Source organism: Trachypithecus francoisi, unplaced genomic scaffold, assembly GCF_009764315.1.
Source record: "Trachypithecus francoisi isolate TF-2019V2 unplaced genomic scaffold, Tfra_2.0 Lachesis_group1, whole genome shotgun sequence".
NCBI lineage: Eukaryota > Metazoa > Chordata > Mammalia > Primates > Cercopithecidae > Trachypithecus > Trachypithecus francoisi.
Window position 1 is genome coordinate 158433448 of NW_022681454.1, and position 25797 is coordinate 158459244.

Consider the following 25797-nt stretch of genomic DNA (forward strand, 5'->3'; position numbering starts at 1 on the left):
TGGCAGACCCCCAGTCCAGATTAGAATCAACTTTATAATTTTAGAAAGTCTTAGGTTTTAAAACTTGATGTCTGTTAAGAATTCATTTAGATATTACAGATATTACTGTTGTCCAACTGAGTCAATGTGGCCAAAAGGCCTACAGCACTACAGCACAGAAAGGGATCTGTTAATGAAGAAAAATTGCCACTGCCGTGATTCTATATTAATCAGACAGCAATAAGCATGTTTGTTATTTAAGAAGATCCCTACCATTTTTTCAAAGCTGGCCTCACAAACCAGAGTCAAAGTCATAAACCTGGCCACATGCAGTGGCTCACACCTGTGATCCCAGCCCTTTGGGAGGCCAAGGCAGGAGGATGGCTTGAGCCTAGAAGTTTGAGATGAGTCTGGACAACATAGTGAGACTTCGTCTCTATTTATAAATAAATAAACAAACAAACAAACATAAACCTTTCAGCACTCAAGAGTAGTGAGGCAAAATCAAGTAGGGAAGCTACAAGTTTTACCCATGTAAACAGATTTAAAAAAATTTTTTTTGCAATGTCACTTCATTCTTCTCCAAAATCAACATTAAGCACAGAACAAAAGTTTAATATACACCTCTAATAATATACAAAATGATTTGATAGTACCCACACACATTTAGGGAGTTATATGTGATGACTCGATGAAAAATTTCTTCCCTTGGTACACAATTTGGGTTGTCTGCAAAATAAGAACTGATGATATCTATAGCACAAAAATAATAATTTGAGTGTTCACTGTATGCCAAGCACTTAACATATTTAAGCCTTCTTTCATCCCTATGACCACATTGTAAAGCAGGGAAGTAATGCTATGTCTACTTTGGAGATAAGGAAAATGAAATTCCCAGAAGCAATGTGCCCAAGGAGAGAAAGAGGCAGGAAGAGCTCAGTGAGCACGATCATGGTCCAGGTTCTCCATCCACATGCCTGAGACAGGGGTGAGTGTGAAAACGGGAACTGACTCAGAATTAACTGTGTGATCGTGGGCAAGTTGCCAAGTCAACCCTCATATCTAAATTCAGGTATCCTTGAACAAACATAGACAGATGCTGATGATCCACCATTGTTTACTATAACAATAAACTCTTTGTGAATAAAAAATGGCCTCTCACCCTGGAAAAAAAAAAGTAAAATAACATTGAGAATGGAATCCACCAAACAGGGAAAAAAAGAAAAAAACTCCAGAGCATCAGCTACATCATTTTTAACTGAGGGTTTCTTTAACTACCTTAAAGTTGTGTTTGTAATTAACTAGGTTAGATTGAACATAAATTAAATGTCTTTTGGTTGCAGAGAAGTTCAACATTTGCACATGTATGCCTAAAACAGTGTAGTCTTAGAGAATGTGGATGAAAACTGTGTTCATTTCTAATTCTTCAGCAAATAGAGGCGGGTTTACATTTTGGTCACCCCAGCTATTTCCGTAGTGTGTGAGTAAACTATTGGGCTTGCTGAGCTAATACTTCACAACATAGTTCTGTGGGTGCCAAAGGCCACAGACACCAAGGTTTCCAGTTACATTGTTAGGAAAAAAATGCCAGAATGTCTGGATCCTGAATTGGAAGCTTCTGCTTTTGCTTCGTAGAAGTGAGGAAAGCCCTTATTAGCAAAAGACCAAACTGAGATTAGTGGCCAATCTGTAGATTTTCTATTATTTTATATAATTTTAAAGCTATTTTTCTGCAAATTTTTTTCATGAAAAGTCAATTTTTTTTTGCAATTTTTCTGTTATCTCTGAATACAATGACTCTTCTGCCTTTATAAACCAAATTGTCCAAAATTAAGAAGGCATGGCCACAAGTGAGACTGAGGTCTTCTTATTTATTTATCTCAACTGAAAGCCACAAACTTGCCTGGAATGAGACTGTTCATTATTTACTAGGGCAAATTTCAGGCTTGTTTTAAATGAAATCAAAATATCCTCTCTGCATCGATGCTCCTGACACACATATTTAGGGATATAGAGGAATCAATAAAGTTATGCTTTAAAAGAAGGATTATTAATCTATTTAATATGGATTGTTAGAGGTGCAGACAGCAAATTTTGAGAGCAGGCAACAAATTGGTTTCTTTTGTATTTCTTAGAAGTAATTGCAGCAGCCAGCCAGTAGACGGCAATGTTTGACAAACACCCAAATCCAAGAAAAATAATTTTGCTCTCTTGTGTTCCGGCGCTGCCTGTGTAGAACTCATTTCACACCAGTCAGCATGCTAACCACTGGGAATGCCAAAGCTTTGTCTTTTTCCCTAGGGAACTGTGAGCAATGCATGCAACTTTTCCAGATAATCCCTTAAACATATTTAAAAATACAAATAGTGGCCAGGCGCGGTGGCTCACGCCTATAATCCCAGCAGTTTGGGAGGCCGATGCGAGTGAATCACAAGGTCCGGAGATCCAGACCAGCCTGGCCAACACGGTGAAACCCTGTCTCTACTAAAAATACAAAAAATTAGCCAGGCGTGGTGGTGCGTGCCTGTAGTCCCAGCTGCTCAGGAGGCTGAGGCAGGAGAATTGCTTAAACCCGGGAGGCAGAGGTTGCAGTGAGCCGAGATTGCGCCACTGCACTCCAGCCTGGGCAACATAGCAAGACTCTGTCTCAAAATTTAAAAAAAGGAATTTCCGGCTGGGTGGGTGGCTCACACCTGTAATCCCAGCACTTTGGGAGGCTGAGGAGGGTGAATCACTTGAGGTCAGGAATTTGAGACCAGCCTGGCCAACATGGTGAAACCCCATTGCTACCAAAAACACAAAAATTTGCCAGGCATGGTGGCAGGCGCCTGTAAACCCAGTTTCTCAGGAGAATCACTTGAATACAGGAAGTGAAGGTTGCAGTGAGCCACTGTTGAGCCACTGCACTCCAGCCTGGGTGCCAGAGCAAGAGGCCATATCAAAAAAAAAAAAAAAAAAAGGAATTTCCATTCCATTTCTAAATAGAAATGAAATTTCTAAACATCTGCCAGTATAGAAAACAGTGTTTTCTTCATGTTTCTTAGAAAAACACATGATCCATAAACTGGGTGTAATGGATCATGCCTATAATCCCAGCTACTTAGCAGGCTAAGGTGGGAGGATTACTTGAGGCCAGGAGTTCAAGACCAGCCTGAGCAACACAGCGAGACTGCATCCCCCACCTCTATCTCTGAAAAAATAAATACATGCACACATAAAAAGAAAAATATGTGATACATCTTGCTAAAATAAAATAATTAATTTTTTGCCTGTACTGACATTTTTGCTTTATTTATATGAATTTTCCTGTAGCTACTTATATAGAAAAACCTCAGAAAATGTGAATAAAAAGAAGCAGTTTTCTTTATGACATAAAATTTTAAAAATTAACTCTCAAAGTACTGCTTTAGTAACTTGAAAATGACAAGAATTCCAGGCATTATTTTCCCTCACCAGAGCATAATAAATTCCCCTGCTCACACATCATTGGCTGGAAAAATGGTGGCCCTAAAAATAAAAATTAAAAGTACAACTAACAGTGAAGAAAGTTGGGGGCAAGGGCCCAGCTGGGAGTTGAGACTAATTCTGTGGGAGTGGTAACTGCACATCAGGACTTTCTCACCACTCCCTAAGGAGATGTAAAATGTATGATTAAGGGGACAGAAGACGTTCCAAGCTTGACTCCCAAGAATGCTCGCCTTTGAGTTATTATAGACTAATGACTGCAGTTTGGCTAGCTCTCTAACTGAACCCTGAAACAAACAGCAGTTTTATTTGTGGTGGGTAAATGTAACTGCTAGACACCATTGGTTCTTGATAGTATTATATGTCATGTTTGGATAAAGTATTTTTCTAATACAGAAAAAGTCATTTGATAAGTATAAGAAAACTTTTTAAAAAGATGGCAAAACGACTACAAACAGGTAGAATCAGATAGTATATGATGAATTTCATATGACAGGAAATTCAGCACTAAGCCAGTAAGTTGAAGAATATGGTTTGTTGATTCCTGTTGAAGGGACTACGAACATGCTGGGAGAAATAAGATTTACTAACAGTTTACTTCCTACAGGGTTGAGATGGAAATAAGGAAGGCCTAGGTTTGGGAATCCTGGGTCCTACTTACGAGCCTGAGAATCACAAGAATCAATACAGAATCATCTCAAGGAGTTGTGCCATAGCTGAGGTCACTGGACTGATTATACAAATAGGATGCCTTTGGAGTGCTGTGTGTTTGGAAAAGAAAAGATAACTAGCCATACACAAAATAAATGATCTTTGCTATCATCAACCTCTCCCCAAGGTTTTGTTTGTTTATTTGTCTGGCTTTTTTTTTTTAATTCCCTGAGTTGTAAAAATAATCTTGTAACATTTACTAAAAGAAGAATAATTTCTTCATGACAAGAGCAATTAAAAACACTCCAAAATTGATTTTTTAAACCATTTTTTTTGCTTGTTTGTTTACACTTTGTTTTTCAAAATTTTATTAACTAACTCCAAAGTTCAAAGTCCATCATCAAACACTAGTAAGATTCAATCTCCTGCTCTGTATAATGGAGATAAACCACATACCAAGGTTTTTGTGAGAATCAAATGAAATGGAAACTATAAAATAGTAACCATATTCAAGGAATTACTTATGTAGGTACCAAATATATTTTCTTTGTTATTGAAATGAATTTGAGATGCAGATCCAATGTTCAGCTATGCAATGCATATATTTACATAATATTTAAACGTGTGTGTGTATATATATATATATATACACTTAAGCTTAATCCTATTCAGTATTCAGCTATACAATGCATATATTTACATAATCTTTAAGCTTCTTGTGTGTGTATGCATATATATATATATACACACATATACATATATCTTTAACAAAAGGAAATCTATCTTTTGAGAATTTTAAAAGTCAGACAGTTTCTTATAATGGTAGAAATAGAATATCATTTGGAATAGGTTATTAAATGTCATGGCTACAAATAGCCCAGATCCTTGGAACTCCCTAAATCCCATCCCAAACTTCAATTAGTAGCTAGGAAAAATCGTATATCATGAGGGAGAGTGGTCGTCCCTAAAGACCACATAAACTATGGTTTCCCGTTGGAAATGGTCAAGATATTCAGCACTTTTAAGAAAGCATGTAAAATAAACCATTATTCAATTTAAATCTAAATATTAGAACCCCAAGGAAAAAATCAACTTCACAGATTTTAGAAAAATAATAGAACTTATTTTTGTGACACAATTTCCCAGGAACTTAATCTTGGTGGAAGGATGTTTGCTAAGGATGGATGTTTGTTAAACTATTTGCTCAGTAAAACAATTCCCACCAGCCAGCAGTTACAGCCTCTGTGGCTCCAGTTTTATGTAATGAGTTATATTTAAACTACCCTAGCAGCTACTGAAAATGCCATTCAGGAGCTACCTGAAAGCTATTCCCAGGGCCTAGTTTGTGTTCCAGGTGAGAGAGTACTTGATCAAAGACTTCTTTCCAGAAATGATGGTAACTACATTTCCTTAGGGGTAGTTAAAATTCTGCTATGGATAATAAGAATTCTTGCCAGAAACCCTAGGATTTATAGATAACAACAATTTTTTAAAAAGAGAGATTAATATTTGCTCACTTTTGAAAACATATTTTAGCTTTTATGTATACTTTTTGCTAGAATTCTAGTGCTCTTTTCTACCATTATTGAATCAGAAACTAGTTATCCAGAAAATTTATTCACACTTCAGCTACTAAACTTCCTCTTTTTTGTGTGCCTAAATGCCTAAATGCTAGTGGCAAGGCTTTCTAGGTATAGATCCAAGCCAATAAAGCCGGATTAAATTTTCCCTTATCCCAAAGGGCGTTGTCACTGCCTTGTTTGAACATTTGGACACTTTACATTGGGTCAAAAGGCTTACAGCCTGCTTGATGTCATCCAGATGGACCATTTTAAACATAAATGAGTAGGTATAGGACACAAAAACATTTAATTAAAATATCATTTGAGCTTAGATAAGCACACACAAACCAGTAGGAATCATAGCTCAGAGTTTATTCTTGGAATTGCTAGTGGAACCACAAGGTTACAGGTGGCACCAGTAATTCTTTACACAAACTAAAGAACATTTTGCAGAAATGTTTAAGGACAGCAACTTAAGGAAGGGAAGTGACGTTAAGTCCTACCCTCAGGGATAGATGGTTATATGTTAATAATTTTCAATTTCCTTTTTTATATCTCTGAGTTTTTATTAAATAATTCTTAAAACTACTTAACAATGGGATATTGGCTTTTATGGTAAATTGGGATAGTTACTACTTCCTGGACAGCATTTGGAGAGATACTAAATGGTGTGCCAAGATTTTTTTAAACTACTATAAGATGTTTAGAGAAAGAAATGGTGCTCGCTTTGGCAGCACATGCGCTAAGATTGGCGTAACACAGAGATTAGCATTGTCCCTGTGCAAGGATGACATACAAATTCATGAAGTGTTCAATTAAAAAAAAAGAGAGAAAAGAAAAAAAGAAATGCATAGTTTCCAGAGGATAAACACAGTGTCGTTCTTATATTTTAATTTCTTTTCTTCTTTTCTTTCTTTCTCCATTTTTTTCCTTCTTTTCTCTATTCTGTTTTATTCAAAGTTAAAAATACGCATTTGTGCTTTTTTTTTTTCAAGCTAAAACTAGCGGATACAGTCAGAGTAGGCCCAGTCTTCTCTGTCTTGTCTCTTCCGTGACAGCTGAATCTCAAATGTCATGAACTAGAAGTCACTTTACTTGGATAATGGAAATTCTAGATCTTTTAATCCTGGCCTCCAAATCCCTACGTCTTTAAAAAAAAAAACCAAAAAAGTGTTTTATGTAAACATAGGCACAGTATCACGTGCCCAAGGATATAGGCCTATTTTTAATCCTGTTCTCTTCAAGTCTTTTTAGTGCTTTACATCAGCCATTTAAGAGAAAGTCTGTGAACATAGCATCACTTTCTGATTTAGACACGTATTTGTTCTTGTAACATCTTTGACAATCTACTTATATATAGATGTACTACTACCTTGGGGCACATCTTATTTTCAGTTTTTCAGAATTGTAACACCATTTCCTGCCTAGGTTTTACACCCAGCTCTTGGGTTCAGTACTTTTCAAAGGTTCTCCCGACCATCCTCGGTTTTACACAATATATATTAGGAAGATTGCAGAAATGTTTCTCAGATGTATTTTCAATAACTTGCTTTTATTGGAAAATAAATATCAGCAATCCATTGAACCCAATAGTCCCCGTTTGGAAGAATGTTTTTAATGCTATGTAATAATTATGTTTCAGAAAAGTAGAGAGCTGAGTATAATTGCTCCTCTAACTCTTGAGACTCGCTAGTGCCAGTTCTTCTGATCAATAACACTATTTACAGGGATATATGCACTGTGTTGTTCTGTGTTGTAAAACTGTGAGAGACATCAGAATTTTCATTTTATAAAAGGAGAAACAGAATCACCAAACCTAATGCCTTGGGGTAGTGCTGATGGAAAAATATTTCAAATAAACTAACTACTGGTGACCAATCTGAATCTATAAAATTTCTTTTCTTCTAATTTTTCTTTCTTTCTTTTTTCTTTTTTTTTGAGATGGAGTTTCCCTCTTGTTGCCCAGGCTAGAGTGTAATGGTGCAATCTTGGCTCACCGCAACCTCCGCCTCCCAGGTTCAAGCAATTCTCCTGCCTCAGCCTCCCGAGTAGCTGGGATTACAGGCATGCACTACCATGCCCGGCTAAATTTGTATTTTTAGTACAGACGGGGTTTCTCCATGTTGAAGCTGGTCTCGAACTCCTGACCTCAGGTGATCTGCACTCCTTGGCCTCCCAAAGTGCTGGGATTACAGGTGTGAGCCACCACGCCCAGCCCTTTTCTTCTAATTTTTTAAGAGCACTTTTTGAGCTAGATTTAAAAACATGTGCTATATTGTGTATCTCTCCTTTAGAAATTTTAAACATTTTCAAATGGCAATCTTTGGTATTCTATATGCTATTTCAGTAAAAATTTATCATTTCCGAAAGAAAAATGTGTTGCTTTTATGTTTTAACTGCAAAATTGGGGAGTTCTGAGACATTAATGGAACTTTAGATTTAAGAAGCAATAAAAACAAGAAACTGATTTGTGTGCAAGGCTGATGCTCTTACTTGAAAGCTGTTTGTGATCTGGAAAAAAAATCTTGAAAGTGACTATTCTTGGATATTTTTCCATATACACATAACAAGGATTAAAGAATAATTTAATTATTATATGGAGTTTTTCAGCTTCAAGGCTAGCCTCTGAATGTTTGCAGATTCCACAGATCTGCAAATAATTAGCTGACAATGCTGGAATGCAGAAACAGGTCTGTCAGCAGCATTGGTGTTAAGCACTGAGGGAGAATCAAAGGCCAGCAGAGGTACAAATGAACCCACTCAGGCAGACCTCAGTCTCTCCTTTATCTACACTCCATAGGTAATGTCAAAAAAGTTTCTCGAATATCTCTATGGATTGAATTAAGGAATAACTTAAGAATCTCATACTATATAAAAGTCATCTTGTCATTTAACCCGAACATTTTAAATGATTGCATTTTCATGACTACCAAAATATTTGTCCACTGTAAGAGAAACTTCACTGGGTAGAGGCATAATATTCTCAATGCATAATTTTTAGTAGTTTAGCTTTTGGAATCTTGCTCCTACCTATATAGAAAATTCATGGCCGGGCGCGGTGGCTCAAGCCTGTAATCCCAGCACTTTGGGAGGCCGAGACGGGTGGATCACGAGGTCAGGAGATCGAGACCATCCTGGTCTACACGGTGAAACCCCGTCTCTACTAAAGAATACAAAAAACTAGCTGGGCGATGTGGCGGGCGCCTGTAGTCCCAGCTACTCGGGAGGCTGAGGCAGGATAATGGCGTAAACCCGGGAGGCGGAGCTTGCAGTGAGCCGAGATCGCGCCACTGCACTCCAGCCTGGGCGACAGAGCGAGACTCCGTCTCAAAAAAAAGAAAAAAAAAGAAAAAAAGAAAATTCATAAATGGAAAAGAGTAAAATTGAAATGAATTTTATCCCATAGTAATTACAGGGTTTAACTAAATTTTATTAATCTGATGCTTTGTCACAAATGTGTTTGCATTACCACAGTGCATTTCTGCAACTCAAGAGATAAGCAATGTTGGAAGATGGTACTTATTTTTGAGAATAAGTTCTGTCCCATCTTTTATCCTTCTCTGACAAAAACTGAAGTTAATGTTTCTCTCTCTGAGTCCCCAGTCTCTTAGATCTCTTAGTTATTTCCAGGATACATCAAACAAGCCTAAAACTGTTATGTAGAACGTCTGTTTATATGTAACAAAGGACTAGAAATCTAGTTATACATAGAAGAGGACTTAAGACCCTAAAATACACATTTATTCATTTGGAGACTTCATTCAACTTTCCTTTCTTCAGGTTATGCCTACTTCTGTCTCACAATACATTCAAGGGAACCAGATAAGCAATGAACACATGATTCCCTAGTTTTTGATAAGCCGCACACAGCATCAGAATTCTCCTAGGCACATTTCACTAAGCAAAATCCTAACTTTAAAAAATACAGATGAAATGCTATGATGATTAAAACACCTAAACAGGAAATTTGAAAACTTATAAGCTAAGTAATTACTTCACCTGCTATCACTGATTTGAATACTATATTTTTTAAAAATCTTTTTAAATGAATTAGTATTCAAGTATTAAAACAAGCTCTGAAAACTAAATTATTTGCATGTGTTACAGATTGCAAAATCACTAATAAGGTTATCTAATAAATTTCAACATGCAAGTAATTCACTTTAAATAACATCACATGACACTTATAAATTCCTTTTTTTATTAGTCCAGTGAAGCAGTGGGAGTGGGTATAAATTCTTACGATTACAAATAAAGTAAATTAGCCTTACCTTTGACTTTCATGCTTCCAGTAACCATGGCTTCTGAAAAATAAAACACAGAAAACCTCAAAGTGATGAAATTTTGACCCGAAAAATAAAATAAAGTTTTCTATTTTTACTTTACCGAATCCTTATGATATTTAAGGTTAATATTTTTCAGTCATGTAATAAATACTTTTTATTAGTAAAAAGTATACTTTTTGGGTATATTCATCTGTTGATCTAGTTTCACCTCTAGATTTTATGGTGAAAAGAATGTTTAATTATAGAACTTTAATGTAAGAAACAAATGTTGCAGAGGTTACCTTAAGAAAACAAAATAAAAGACCTTAACAATTTTTAGAAAAATATATATTCAAAGAAAAATATGTATGGTCAATCAACAAATAGATTATAGACCTGTTTCTGCATTCCAGCATTGTCAGCTAATTATTTGCAGATCTGTGGAATCCGTACATATTCAGAGGCTAGCATTGAAGCTGAAAACTCCATATAATAATTACATTATTCCTTAATCCTTGTTACGTGTATAAGTAAAAATATCCAAGAACAGTCACTTTCGAGATTTTTTTTCCAGATCACAGATACAACTTCTATCCTCTTTCATCGTTAATTTATAGCTACTTCTAATGTTATCTTGGACTGTTTTTCCTTATTCTCAATAAATTTATTACATTTAGTAGATTAATGTTTTCTTAATTATCACTAAAATATTTAAATCTGTTAGACATACAAATTTATTTGCCTACTATGAAAGAAGACATGACATATCACTGTTTAAAAAATTATAATACATTTGGTAGTTTTAGTCATTTTTTAGTTTTAGTTTTTGAGACTAATTTTTTAGTTTGAAACTAATTTTTAGTTTTTTTTTTTTTTTTTTTTTTTTTTTTTTTTTTTTTTTTGAGACGGAGTCTCGCTCTGCCGCCCAGGCTGGAGTGCAGTGGCCGGGTCTCAGCTCACCGCAAGCTCCGCCTCCTGGGTTTACGCCATTCTCCTGCCTCAGCCTCCCAAGCAGCTGGGACTACAGGCGCCCGCCATGTCGCCCGGCTAGTTTTTTGTATTTTTAGTAGAGACGGGGTTTCACCATGTTAGCCAGGATGGTCTCGATCTCCTGACCTCGTGATCCGCCCGTCTCGGCCTCCCAAAGTGCTGGGATTACAGGCTTGAGCCACCGCGCCCGGCCTAATTTTTTAGTTTTTGAGACAGGGTCTGGCTCTGTTGCCTAGGCTGGACTGCAGTGGTGCAATCTCAGCTTACTGCAACTTCTGCCTTCCAGGCTCAAGTCATTCTCCCATCTCAGCATCCTGAGGAGCTGGGACTACTGGCACATACCACCACTCCCAGGTAATTTTTGTAATTTTTTGGTGGAGATGGCGTTTTCACTACATTGCCCAGGCTGGTCTCGAACTCCTAGGCTCAAGCAATCCACCTGCCTTGGCCTTCCAAAAGTTTACTCATTCTTAACAAACTAGTTATAGTGTCTACAGTAATCATCTATAGCAATGATTCTCAGACATTTTGTTGTCAATATTGTTACTATTATTATTAATTTTATTTCAATAGATTTAGGGTACAAGAGGTTTTTGGTTACTTGAATGAATTGTGTAGTGGTGATGTCTGGGCTTTAAGTGTACCCATTACCTGAATGGTGTACATGGTACCCAATAGGTAATTTTTCATCCTTCACCCCCTCCCACACTCCCCGCTTTTGAGTCTCCAGTGTCTATTTATACCACTCGGTATGCCTTTGTGTATCTACAGCTCAGCTCCCACTTATAAGTGAGAACATGTGGTATTTGGTTTTCTATTCAATATTATTGTCAGCTACACAAGATTTTCTGGGCAAGGCAGGGCAAGCTGATGCTTTAGATCCTTGCTACACAAAGTTCCATTGAATTAGCTATGAATCAATCAGTACTTCTCAAAACTTTAACGTGAATTTGATTCCCTTGAAGATCTTGTGAAAATATAACTTCTAATTTAGTAGATCTGAGATTCTGCATTGTTTCAGAGTGCTGTCAAGTGATGTCATGGTGTTAGGCCACAGATTACACTTTAAGTAGCAACATTTTAGATTATCATTAATCTTTTTCAAAGCAGTTTCTTGAAAGCTGTCTAAAAAGGGGGAGTTAACTGAAAATATATATTTTATATATATATATATATTTTTTTTTTTTTTTTTTTTTGAGGCGGAGTCTCGCTCTGTCGCCCGGACTGAAGTGCAGTGGCCGGATCTCAGCTCACCGCAAGCTCGGCCTCCCGGGTTCACGCCATTCTCCTGCCTCAGCCTCCCGAGTAGCTGGGACTACAGGCACCCGCCACCTCGCCCGGCTAGCTTTTGTATTTTTAGTAGAGACGGGGTTTCACCGTGTTAGCCAGGATGGTCTCGATCTCCTGACCTCGTGATCCGCCCGTCTCGGCCTCCCAAAGTGCTGGGATTACAGGCTTGAGCCACCGCACCCGGCCCTGAAAATATATTTTTTAAAGATGTGTAGGAACTCATTGACAAAAGGACTGTTCTGAAGTAATATAATATTTAGGCAATATTTTGACAAATTTCTCCACCCTTTGGGAAACTTAGTTTGTCTTGATGTAAATTTTGCTAATAAATAAATCATTAGCAATAATTATTTTTTTCACAGCTTATTTAACTAAGGTTTCCTACATGAGATCTGAGGAAAAGAGCAACATGAAGATGCAGTCTGTAATTCCTAAAAGAGAAATTTGCCAAAATGTATCTAAATTGTAGAGCATTTCAAAGTACTGAATTTGTTTTAAAAGGTTTTGTCTTTTTAATTTTTCATTTAGCATTATTAATTGGTGAATTCAGCATCTGAACTGTGATTACTACTATGGAACACCACTTCAGTAGACATAAAAATCCAAATACTATTCAAAGTTTTCTACAGATTCAACAGAGTTGCTACCACAAGTCAATAACTTCTTTTGCAGAAATAAAAAAATTTGTCATAAAATTCATATAGAATCTCACGGGATCCTAGTCAAAACAATTTTGAAAAATAAGAGCAAAGTTGGAAGATTAATATTTCCTGATTTCAAAACATTACAAAGCCACAGTAATCAATACAGCATAGCACTGGCATAAAAACAGAAAAAACATACCAATGGACTAGACTAAAGAGCTCATTCAATTGCAAAAGGGCCTTCTCTTCAACAGGTGTTGAGAAAACTGAGTATCATGGAGTACCATGCAGCCACAAAAAGAACAAAATCGTGTTCTTTGCAGCAATATGGCTGACGCTGGAGGTCATTACGTTAAACAAATATACACAGGAACAGGAAATAAAATGCCATTATGTTCTCTCTTATAAGCCGAAGCTAAATATTGGGCACTCATGAATATAAACATGGACAACAATAGACACTGAAGACTAACGGAGCGAGGAGGGAGAAAAGAAGGGTTGAAAAACTGACAATTGAGCACTAAGCTCACTATCTGGGTGACAGGATCATTTGTATTCCAAACCTCGGCATCCCACAATAACTCAGGTAACAAACCTGTGTTTGCACCCCCTGAATCTAAAATAAAAGCTGAAATTATAAAACAAAAAAACTAGATATCCACATACAAAATAATGAAGTTGGACCTTCATCTCACACCAGGTATTAGTCTATTAGGGCTGCCATAATAACATACCATAGACTGGATGAATTATACAACAAAAATTTATTTTTTACAGTTCTGGAGGATGGGAAGTCCAAGATTTTAAGGTACTGGTCAAGTAGGTTTTATTCTGAGGCTTCTTCTTTTGGCTTTTAGGCAGCTGCTATATTGCTGTTTGCTTACATGATTTCTTCTTTGTGTGAATGTAGGGAGAAAGAGCAAGATCTCTGGTGTCTCACCTTATAAAGGCACTAATTCTATTAGACCAGAGCCCCATCCTTTTGACCTCATTGAACCTCAATGACTTCCTTAGAGGTTCCATCTGCAAACACACACACTAGAGGTTAGGGCTTCAGCATCTGAATTTGGGGCTAAGTGGGACAGAAACATTCAGTCTATAACACACCATATACATAAATTAACTCAAAATAGGTTAAAGATCTAAATGTAAGACTCAAAAATATAAAACTCCTGGAATAAAACATAAGAAAAGCATCATAGCATTTGACTTGGCAATGGTTTCTTGGCTATGCCACCAAAAGCACATGCAACCAAAAGTACAAACAAACTAAATACAAATACATATAAATAAATGACATAAACTACATCAAACTTAAAGACTTGTGCATCGAAAGCCGTAATCAACAGATTGAAAAGGCAACTTGCCAGGCACAGTGGCTCACGTCTGTAATCCCAGCATTTTGGGAGGCCAAGGCAGGTGGATCATTTGAGCCCAGGAGTTCCAGACCAGCCTGGGCAACATAAGGAAACCCTATCTCTACAAAAAATTTTAAAAATTGAGTTAGTAGCAGTGGTACACACCTGTAGTTCCAGCTGTTTGGGAGGCTGAAGTGGGAGGATCACTTCAGCCCAGGAAGTTGAGGCTGCAGTGAACCATGAATGATTATGCCACTGCACTCCAGTCTGGGTGACAGAGGGAGGCCCTGTCTCAAAAAAAAAAGGAGAAGAAGAAAGAGGAAGAAATGTAGATGTATATGTGGGGAAATGTCCACAATCTTTAGTGTAAAAAAGCAACATATAGAATAATACGTTTACTACAATCACATTTTTGTTTAAAAACTAAAATAGGGCCAGGCGTAGTGGCTCACACCTGTAATCCCAGCACTTTGGGAGGCCGAGGCAGGTGGATCACGAGGTCAAGAGATCGAGACCATCCTGGCCAACATGGTAAAACTCCGTCTCTACTAAAAATACAAAAATTAGCTGGGCGTAGTGGCGTGCACCTGGAGTCCCAGCTACTCAGGAGACTGAGGCAGGAGAATCACTTGAACCCAGAAGTGGAGGTTGCAGTGAGTCAAGATCAGGCCACTGCACTCCAGCCTGGCAACAGAGCAAGACTCTGTCTCAAAATAATAATAATAATAATTTTTTAAAACAAAAATAAATTAATATATCTTATAGAGATACACAGAGAAGAAGAGAAAGTATAAAAATATTTTTTTAATATTTTTTTAATCTGGAAACATAATGAACTATTGCCCCTTAACATAAACTCTAATGAGTAGAATTAGAAAAGAAAAACTTTCACTTCTTACTTTACATACTTTGCAATGAGAAAATAAAATTGTACTCTCACTCAATACTAATAAATCTCCATTTTTACACTGCAAGTTCTAAATTCGGCTACATAATGGTACAAAATTTAATTTTAATGAAGGCAACATTGTCTTATGACTTTGAATCAGAAAGTTCTGCATTCAAATCTCAAATTTGCTCCTGACTGCTTGGATAAATTAGCTTACTATCACTGAGTCTCAGTTTTGTCCACCTATAACAAAGGGTTAATAAGAGCTACTTCGTAGGGGCCAGGCGCCGTGGCTCACACCTGTGATCCCAGCACTTTGGGAGGCCAAGGCTGGTGGATTACCTGAGGTCAGGAGTTCGAGGCCAGCCTGGCCAACATGGCAAAACCCCATCTCTATTAAAAATACAAGAATTGGGGGGAGCGGGGAGGGATTGCATTGGGAGTTATACCTGATGTAAATGACGAGTTGATGAGTGCTGATGAGTTGATGGGTGCAGCACACCAACATGGCACAAGTATACATATGTAACAAACCTGCACGTTATGTACATGTACCCTAGAACTTAAAGTATAAAAAAAAAAAAAAATACAAGAATTAGCCAGGTATGGTGGCAGTCACCTGTAATCCCAGCTACTCTGGAGGCTGAGGCAGGAGATCGCTTGAACCTAGGGGGCGGAGAGGTTGCAATGAGGTGAGATCACGCCACTGCACTCCAGCCTGGTGACAAAGCGATACTCCATTTCAAAAACCAAAAACAAGAAGCATCCTAATTTGTTAGAGTAAGATAATTGAATATAAGCAAATATAAGATAATTGAATATAATTCTACTTCACAGAGTTGTTGGGAAGAGCAAATGCTTAATAAATAAAGATTATATTTTTTAGTCATTTTGATATTTCCAAGGCCTGCCATGTTGTAAGCCATCAAGTATTAATTATAATCAGTTAATAATGTATTTAATAACTGTTTACTAATTGCTTACAATATGCCAAGGCTGCATGGTATAAAGGTGACTGAAGCACAGCCTCTGCCCTCCAAGAAAGCACAGTCTAGTGAGGTGCAACATCTCAGTCCCCTCATCACAGGTCACCAGACATGGCAGAGATATTCCCACCTTCACTCCTTGCTGATATCCTCAAAAGACTCTGAGAAGGTGGCAATGTTATTATAAATTTACAGAAGTATCCAGCTTATGGGCTAATTCTCAATGTGCTTAGAACTACTTTAACGTCTGAATTTGCTCACCCAAAATATAAGCAAACTTGAATCATTTCCTCTGAAAAATCCTCAACTAGCTCATCAGTAGATGCACAATTTCTATTGGTTGGGTTGTGTTCAAGCCACCATGTGTAAAATACACCATGTGTAAAATAAATTCTGCGGCATCACTTCTCATTCTGTTCTTTTTCTTCAGTTTGCAAACTTAATTTATTCGCAACTGCCGAAAGTGTTACTGCAGTGATTATTTTCAATCTGAATTCCTTCAATAATGAGAAATGCGCAGATACACATCTCTTGGTTCCCCCTCTGCTTTCCCTGTCAGTCCTTGTGTGCCTCCTCTGTAGATTCCCCCTAATGCTGGAGAGCCTGGGACTCAGTCCTTCCACCTCCTCTCTATCTGCACACATTGCCTTGGTGATCGCTTTTACCTTGTTGCTTTGGCTTTAAACAACATCTGTAAGCTGATGAGTCACAAATTTATATCTCTAGCCTAGACCTCTTTTCTGCTCAGCATGCCTACTTCAAAGTCAAAATCCAAACTTAATTCCTGATCTTGCTTCCAAAACCTTATCCACCCACTGCCTTCCCTTCAAAGTTGTTGGTGACTCCATCTTTCCAGTGGCTCAAGACAAACCTCTTTCTCTCATAACCATATCCAAACTGTCAGCAAATCTTGTTGGCTATAGCTTCAAAATGCACCCAGAATTTGATAATATTCCTTAAACTTCCACTGCCACCACCCTGATCCAAGCCACCATCATCTCTTACCCAGAGTACAGCAATAATTGATCATATCATTCATTGGCTCAAAATCTTGTAATGACTTTGTATTTCATTTAGACCAGCAGCCAAAATTCCTACAATGACTAACAGAGCCAAATGTCTTTTCCCCAGCCTCTTGATCTTGTTTTCTGTATCTGTCTCTAAGACCTCTGACTACGCTATTCTTCCAGCTATTTCTGAAATACACAGAGGGGTTCCTGCTTTAGGTTGTTCTACTGGCTGCTCTCATTGCTTGGACGACTCTTTTAATTAATAATATTCACATCACTTCTCATCTCCCTCAAGTACTTACTCAATGTCGCCTTCTTAATAAGCTTTATGCTCACCACATCATTTAAATTTCAATCTCCTCTTTACCTCAGTATTCCTGATCCTCCTTGCCAAGTTTTACTTTTTTTATATAGTGCATGCTAGCGTGCTGTAAATTTTCTTATTTATTATATTTTGTTATTTATTATCTGTCTCTGTCTGCGAGAAGGTAAACTTGGGGATATGGGAAGAAAGAGTATATTAGTCAAGGTTTACAGAAACACAGACCAATAGAATATAGATATAAACACAGATACAAAAGGACATTTATATATATATGCACCCAGAATTTGATCACATTCCTTATATATATGCTTAGATATATTTAGATATATTCCTATATATATATGTAGAGAGTAAAGTGTAGATTTCCTTTCTTTTCTTTCTTTTTTTTTGAGACAGAGTCTCACTTTGTCACCCATGCTGGAGTGCAGTGGTGTGATCTTGGCTCACTGAAACATCTGTCTCCCAGGTTCAAGCAATTCTCCTGCCTCAGCCTCTGGAGTAGCTGGAACTACAGGTGCACACCACCATGCCCGGCTAATTTTTGTATTTTTAGTAGAGAAGGGGTTTCATCAGTTTGGCCAGGCTAGTCTTGAACTCCTGACCTCAGGTGATCCACCCGCCTCGGCCCCCATAGTGCTGGCATTACAGGTGTGAACCACCACGCCTGGCCTAAAGTGCAAATTTCTTACATGCATATGCTGCATAGTGGTGAGATCTGGGCTTTTAATGTACCCATTACCCAAATAGTCAACATTATACCCAATAGGTAATTTTTCAACCCTCACTACTCTCCTATCCTCCCACCTTTTGTTGTCCCTGATGCCTATTACTCCACTCTGAATGTTCACTTGTGCCTATTGCTTATCTCTCACCTATAAGTGAGAATACACAGTATTTGTCTTTCTGTTTGTCAGTTAGTTCACTTAGGACAATGGCCTCCAGTTCCATCCATGTTGCTGCAAAAGACATGATTTCATTCTTTTTTATGGGCTAAGTAGTCCATGGCATACACATACCACATTTTTTAATACAATTATCCATTGATGGACACTTAGGTTTAATTCCTTATCTTTGCTGTTGTTATCATTGCTGCGCTAAACATATGAGGATAGGTATCTTTTTGGTATAATGATTTTTAAAGGAGATTTACTATAAGAAATTGACTTAGGGGATTATGGAGACGGAGAAATTCCATGATCTACTGTCTGCAAGCTGGAGATCCAGGAATGCTGATGATATAATTCCATTCAAGTCCGAAGACCTGAGAACCAGGAGAGTCAGTGACGTAAACTGCAGTCTGAGGGCATGATATTGTTTGGATGTTGTCCCCTCTAAATGCCATGTTGAATTATAATCCCCAGAGTTGGAGGTGGGGCCTGGTTGGGGGGTGATTGGATCATGGGGGTGAATTTCTTGTGAATGGTTTAGCACCATCCCCTTGGTGCTGTCCTTGTGATAGCGCGTAGGTTCTCATGAAGTCTGACTGTTTAAAAGTGTGTGGCATCTTCCCCCTCACTCTCTTGTTCCTGCTTTCACCGTGTGAAGTGTCTGTTCCCATTTCACCTTCTGCCGTGAGTCAAAGCTCCCTGAGGCCTCCCTGGAAGCTGAGCAGATGCTCGTGCCATGCTTGGGCAGCCTGCAGAAGCATGAGCTACTTAAACCTCTTTTCTTTATAAATTACCGGCTCATGTCTGTAATCCCAGCACTTCAGGAGGCCAAGGAGGGTGGATCTCCTGAGCTCAGGAGTTCAAGACCAGCCTGGGCAACATAACAAAACCCCATCTCTACAAAAATTAGCTGGGTATGATGGCACATGCCTGTAATCCCAGCTACTCAAGAGGCTGAGGTGGGAGGATCGCTTGAGTCCAGGAGTTCAAGACTGCAGTGAGCTGAGATCGCACCACTGCACTCCAGCCTGGGCAACAGAGCAAGCCCCTGTCTCAAAAAAATAAAAAATAAATAAATAAAATTAAATAAACATAAACATAAATTAGCCAGTCTCAGGGATTTTTTTATAGCAATGGCAAGAACAGTGTAATATAGGGCAGAAGAACATCTGAGATGAGATCTCCAGCTCAAGTAGTGAGGCAGGAAAAATGGGAGGAATTTCTCCTTCCTTAGCCTTTTGTTCTGTTCACCCCCTCAGCAGGTTGAATGATTCCCACTCACGTGGGGAAGGCCACCTGCTTAACTGAGTCCAATTCAAATGCTGATCTCACCCAGAAACACCCTGACAGATACACCCAGAAACAATGTTTCATCTGGGCCCCATGGCCCACTCAAGTTGACACAAAAAATGAACCATCACAAGAGGCCGTAATCTTTGTCAGTTTTATTCACTGACGTATCCCAAGCATCTAAAACAGTCTGAAGCATGGTGTGTGCTCAGTAAGAATTGCTGAATGAATGAGCGAATGAATGATTGAAGATAAGTGGTGCTAACTGACATCAGGACTAATAATATAAATGGACAGTATGTACAATCAAAGTAGATAGAAGTAAAATTTCAAAACCATAAGGTGCTTTAAGGCTCACCCAACACAACCCGTTTAAAACATTTAGAAAACAGAACCAGAGAAATAAAATGATTTATGAGAGATCATTCTGTAAACTAGTGGCAAAGAGTAAAGAGAATCTGAGCCTTTTAGTTTAGTCGTTTTCCTCAGCTCTTTACTAGTTCTCTTGCCTAGGGAATGCTTTAGCCTAGATTTCTTGAGGTTCCAGAGGACAATCATAATTACATTTAAAGGGTGTTTAACTTATTTTTTTCTTTTTCTTTTTCTTTTTTTTTTTTGACAAAGTCTCTCTCCATCGAGGCTGGAGTACAGTGGCACTATCTCAGCTCTCTGCAATCTCCACCTTCCAGTTTCAAGCAATTATCCTGCCTCAGCCCCCTAAGTAGCTGGTATTACAGATGCGCCACCACACCTAGCTAATTTTTAAATTTTTAGTAGAGACGGGATTTCGCCATATTGGCCAGGCTTGTTTTGAACTCCTAGGCTCAAGTGATCTGCCTGCCTCGGCCTCCCAAAGTGTTGGAATTACAGGCACGAGTCATCGCCACCTGGCCTGTTTAACTTACTTATTTCAGGAAATAACTAGTGCCTAAGAAATGGTATCTTGATAGCTCACACACTAGGTCCAGGGACCCCAGAACAGACTGAGATGGGTTACCAGACCAAGTGACAATGCCCCTCAGGCTTATGGATCCCAGTCTGTGGGATCTATCACCAGTTGTCTTGAGCACCCAGCCCTCTACAGCTTTCTCTGTCTTTATATGTGACATGTTTCTCACATGCCATGAATTTTAACATCAATCTTAGTGCTCTTTCTGCTCATTATCTTAATGTCTCTTAGTTCAGAGGCAGTTCACACCTTACAAAAGATGTCATTAGCCTTTGTGATATTGGACCAAAACATTACCTAGGAAGAAACGAGTGCTCACTAGTCTCTTCTCAGTGGACAAAGGTCCTCTCATCCTTGCTCTGTCTCCTTTCACTAGGTGTAATCCCTTTCCTAGCCAGCAGGAAAAGTTACATTAGTGAGCACCCAAGTCTTCTTATAACCGAAGTTAATTTCTACTTTTTCCAAATGGCGAATTTACATTCTTTTTTCTGAATTATTTTTTATTGTAGAGGAAGAACATGAAATAAAGGGAAAGGAGAAGAAAAGGAAAAAGTCTGAAAAGAAAAATTGCTTGGAGGAAGAGCATAGAATTGAAGCTGTTGAGCTATGATCTCAGAGCCACCAATATTTCTCGCTAAGAAGACAGAGAAAGCAATCCATGGGAGCTACTTATCCACAGTAAACAAGAAGAGGGGATAATGACGAAAGTTAAAATCACTTACTGATTAAACACAATGATAATAACCATTAATGAACGCAATACTTGGGAAAGGTACTTCACAACATTTCTGGGACTCAGCATTATCCAAAATATCTATTCAGAGCTATACACCATTCTAGCTGCAATGGATTGTACTTAAAAAAAAAAAAAAAGGCCAAAGTGGTTACAATAATAAAATAGAACACAGAGAAAGAAGAAAACTACATGTGGTACAATTTGGTAAGGTACAACAACAAAAAATAAATTTTACTCACTTTTTTTTGGTCCTGCGACACACATGGTAATTTATGTCTTCATTCTCCTAACAAATGATAATGAAAAGCTCTAAGTACCTATGCTATTGCTTCTGTATCTGAAATAAGTGAAAGAGGGGGGAAAAAACACTATCTATTTTTACAGCTTTACAGCAGAAATTTTGAAAGATTTACGTTCAATTTAAACATTCGCATTGCCTCAGTAGGCTTTCAAACACAAATGTCTACGTTTTCTGAAGCAATATGGTTTACAAAGACTTGAGTTTTTGCAAATCTCTGGTCCCAATACTATGTAAATCCTTAATGTGTATGCATCCAGGAAAAATTGTCATTCTGTGTCCTTTATTCATCCTCAAAGCTGAAAGTTTTCTATTATTTATAATTTTTTTTTTTTAATTTGAGAGAGAGAGAGGGGGCCTCGCTTTGTCACCGAGGCTGGAGTGCAGTGGTGTAATCACAGCTCACTGCAACCTTGAGCTCCTGGGCTCAGGTGATCCTCTTGCTTCAGTCACCCAAGTACCCGTGACTACAAGCATGTGTCATCACACCCAGCTAATTCTTGTAATTTTTTGTAGAACAAAGGCCTCTCTATGTTGCCTAGCCTGGTCTCCAAATCCTGGACTCAAGTGATCCTCTGCCTCAGCCTCCCAAAGCACTGGGATTATACACATGAGCCACCATGCCTGGCCTGTTATTTATAAATCTTACAGACATTGAACCATCACAATCAGTGCTGGCAGCATTATAGTGGCAGGAAGGAATCCACGATACAACCAAAGATATCTAACTGCATCTCATAAGAATCATAGCTCAGGTCTCCGCTGCCAGAGTTTCAGTCATGTGAGAGACTCACTTTATCTGTACTTACCCCTGCCCTATACTGCTCACTTTCAAGAAAGATTCAATAAAGATGGCTTTCTGCCACACAGAGATAGGCATACTAGTGTAAACAGAATGTTTACAGAGTTAACCAAGTAGTCACCCAGGTCAGAGTACTAAACATTTAAAAGGGCTCACTAAGTTAGAGAGGACAGAGAATGGACTTCAAAGATTAGCAGATTTGGGTTTGAGTCTGCTCCAACCTTTCCTTATTATATGACCTTAGGATCATTGCTGAGTAAGGCTACCTATTATTATTGGAAAGCATTTTGGGACACTTGGACTTTTAAGTTTACTGATACGGTTTTTCAGAAAAGCAGAAAAATCTACAACATGGTTTCAAATACTTGGATGAGGCTCCATTCACTCCCCTAGCCCATCTTACATATATTCCTGCATTGACTGGAAATGGGAAGCACTTCGCAATTAGGAATCTTGTCAGGTCAGCCAGGCACCATGGGCATGCGTATAGTCCGAGCTATTCACAAGGCTGAGGCAGGAGGATCGCTTGAGCCTGGAAGTTTGAGGCTGCAGTGAGCTCCAGCCTGGATGACAGAGAAGACCCTATCTCAAAAAATAAAAAATTTTAAAAAGCTGTCAAATTAGATGTTAAAGAGTACATGTAAAACAAAATCTCCCTAACATGTATATGAAATAGCTGCGAAAGATTGAGCACAGTGGCTCACATCTGAAATCCCAGCACTTTGGGAAGCCGAGGCGGGTGGATTACCTGAGGTCAAGAGTTACAGAGCCTGGCCAACATGGTGAAACGTCGTCTCTACTAAAAATACAAAAATTAGCCAGGCATGGTGATCGATCCATGCCTGTAATCCTAGCTACTCAGGAGGCTGAGGCAGGAGAATCGCTTGAACTTGGGAAGTGGAGGTTGCAGTGAGCCAAGATTGCGTCATTGCCCTCTAGCCTGGGCAGCAAGAGCAAAACTCCATCTCAAAAAAAAGAAAAGAAAAGAAATAACTGCCAAAAGCCCAGGCTATTCTTTTGTTACCCAAAGCATAACCAATCCACCAAAGCAATCCAAAATGCTTCCGAAGGCCGGGCGCGGTGGCTCACACCTATAATCCCAGCATTTTGGGAGGCCGAGTCAGGTGGATCACTTGAGGCCAGGAGTTCAAGACTAGCCTGGTCAACATGGTGGAACTCTGTCTCTAAAAATACAAAAATTAGCTGGGCGTAGTAGTCCGTGTCTGTAGTCCCAGTTACTTGGGAGACTGAGGCACAACAATGGCTTGAACCCAGGAGGCAGAGGTTGCAGTGAGCAGAGGTTGTGCCATTATACTCCAGCCTAGGCTAAAAAAAAAAAAAAAAAAAGTGCTTCAAAAGCAACTGTACTGCTCATAATTACGTATGACAGAGACATACTGAATATAAGATTTCTGCCATTCATGTCTGCCTATAAGGATAGACGAACTATCTCAGATAAATAACTGAGATATTTATTCAATGGTATTCTCATTGGGCATAAAATATTTTTTTCAATGTAGTAACAAACTTACCATCTTTTACTTTAAGTGTTCTATCGTTTTTGATTTGCATTCAGAGTAACAGTAAATTGAGTGAGAAACTTCTGAGTTTTCCAGAAACTGGAAGGTGTAGGAATTTTCTTAAGAAATCCTATTCTCGTAGTAACCCATCCCGGTTTCTTGATGAAGGAGTTTGGATAAGTATATGAAGTTTGAAGTGTTTATTACAACTCTCAGACCTTTTGAAATTTACCCATCACAAATACCTTCTGTTTTTATGTGTGCAGTTAATATAGATTTAAATATATACTTGCCTTCTGAATTTTATTATAGATATACAGATACAGACACCTTATGCTTCTTTCAATAGAAGGATCTAAGAAATAAACATTTTCTTTGAACTCTAATCACACTTAACAAAAAAGTTCTCTGGATCTAATAGCAACTTTCAAGCAGCCACATAGTAAACAAAGAAACCTAGCATCTCTCCATAACTTGTCCTTCCATCTCCCAGAAAATCAGCTGTTCTTATTCAAAAGGGGTTTCCATTTTGTGAAGTATGTAAAAGGCAGCAAAGGAGAGTTAATAATTGGAGAAATATGATGGATAAGAATTGCATTTCCAACTTCTACTCTTGACCCAGTCAGAGTCCAGCCCTGGAGCTAATGGGTCGCTAATGCTGTTCACTGAGAGACTAAAAGTCAAACAAACAAACAGAAAGTTTGCTCAGATAAGAGAAAGAGTCCATCAAGGAAAATAAGAAGATAGGGGAGAGAGACTGAAAGAAAGGTATAGTGTTTCCAACAAGTAAACATTTTGTTTTGCCTTACAATAGGCAGGAAAACAGTCTATTCTTTGTTATTTTCCATCTGTTAGCATTTTAAGTGATAAAAGACTGAAGTACTTTATTTCTCTTGTCTCTGATTTGGGAAGAAAGAATGGGACTTCAGAAGCACTTATTCTTAAGAAAACCTTTGTATTTCAAGCACTTATAACAGTAACGAAATACACAGATGGGTTCAAAATGTTGCCTCTATATTTATCAATCCAAATGAAATGATTATTATCTAATGACTGGAAAATAGATGTCCATTTTTCTAAAAGTAAAACCAACAATCCGTTATTTGTGCTACCTGGAAATAGAGAAAGAATAACTAAGGTTCACAAATAATACAAGAGCTGACTTCATTCAGTGGTTTCAAGCTTCTCTCAAGCTTAATCTATTATTTGAAGAGTTAACCAGAAACTAAACCAATCAGCTTAAGTTTTAACTTTTTCTTCTTTCAGCTCTAAGTCCTTGTGGAAAAAGATATTAAAGTATAAGGAAAAGACCCTAAGTCTTGCAGGAAGTAAAAACATGAAGAGAAAAATGTGGAGAGACAAGTAAACTGTGTTTTTCCCCAGTCTCAGAATTTATCCCGCTCTGTGTAACCCAGAAGTGATTCAGAAGGCGCAACCTGTGTGTCTAGCCTGGACCGCACATGCTCGGCTACTGGGCTTGAGTCATTCATCTTCTGGCCACTGATTTTTCTCTCAAAAATTACATGAGCTTCCCCCATCAATAAATATCTTTAGTGCTCTATCCATTAATTTCCCATCCACTGAATAAAGGTTACAACAACTATTCATGAGGCTAGGTTTGTTTAAAAGTATAGTTTACATCAATTAAGTAGGGTACATTAGGGAACTAGAAGGAGAACAGAGAAGGCAGCAGTGTGTGCTTCCAACCTGACTTCAGGGGCTAGGACAAGATGAAATTACAGAGATCAAAAACTGAAGATACTAAATAGGAATGACAGGGGCTGGTCCCACATGTATCACAGCCCACCATTTCCAGAGACACAGCTCTCAGGTTCCAAAGGGACTAGTTGACATCAACTGCAAGATGGTTTTCTAGATCCCACAGCCTTTCTCAACAACAG

At 38.3% G+C, this 25797-nt stretch overlaps 1 non-coding gene across 1 annotated transcript; it reads left to right on the top strand.

Moving 5' to 3' along the window:
* Positions 1-6375: 6375 nt before the first annotated feature.
* Positions 6376-6479, top strand: LOC117086471. The gene has a single exon (XR_004438380.1). It is a non-coding gene; the product is annotated as a U6 spliceosomal RNA (small nuclear RNA).
* Positions 6480-25797: the final 19318 nt, after the last annotated feature.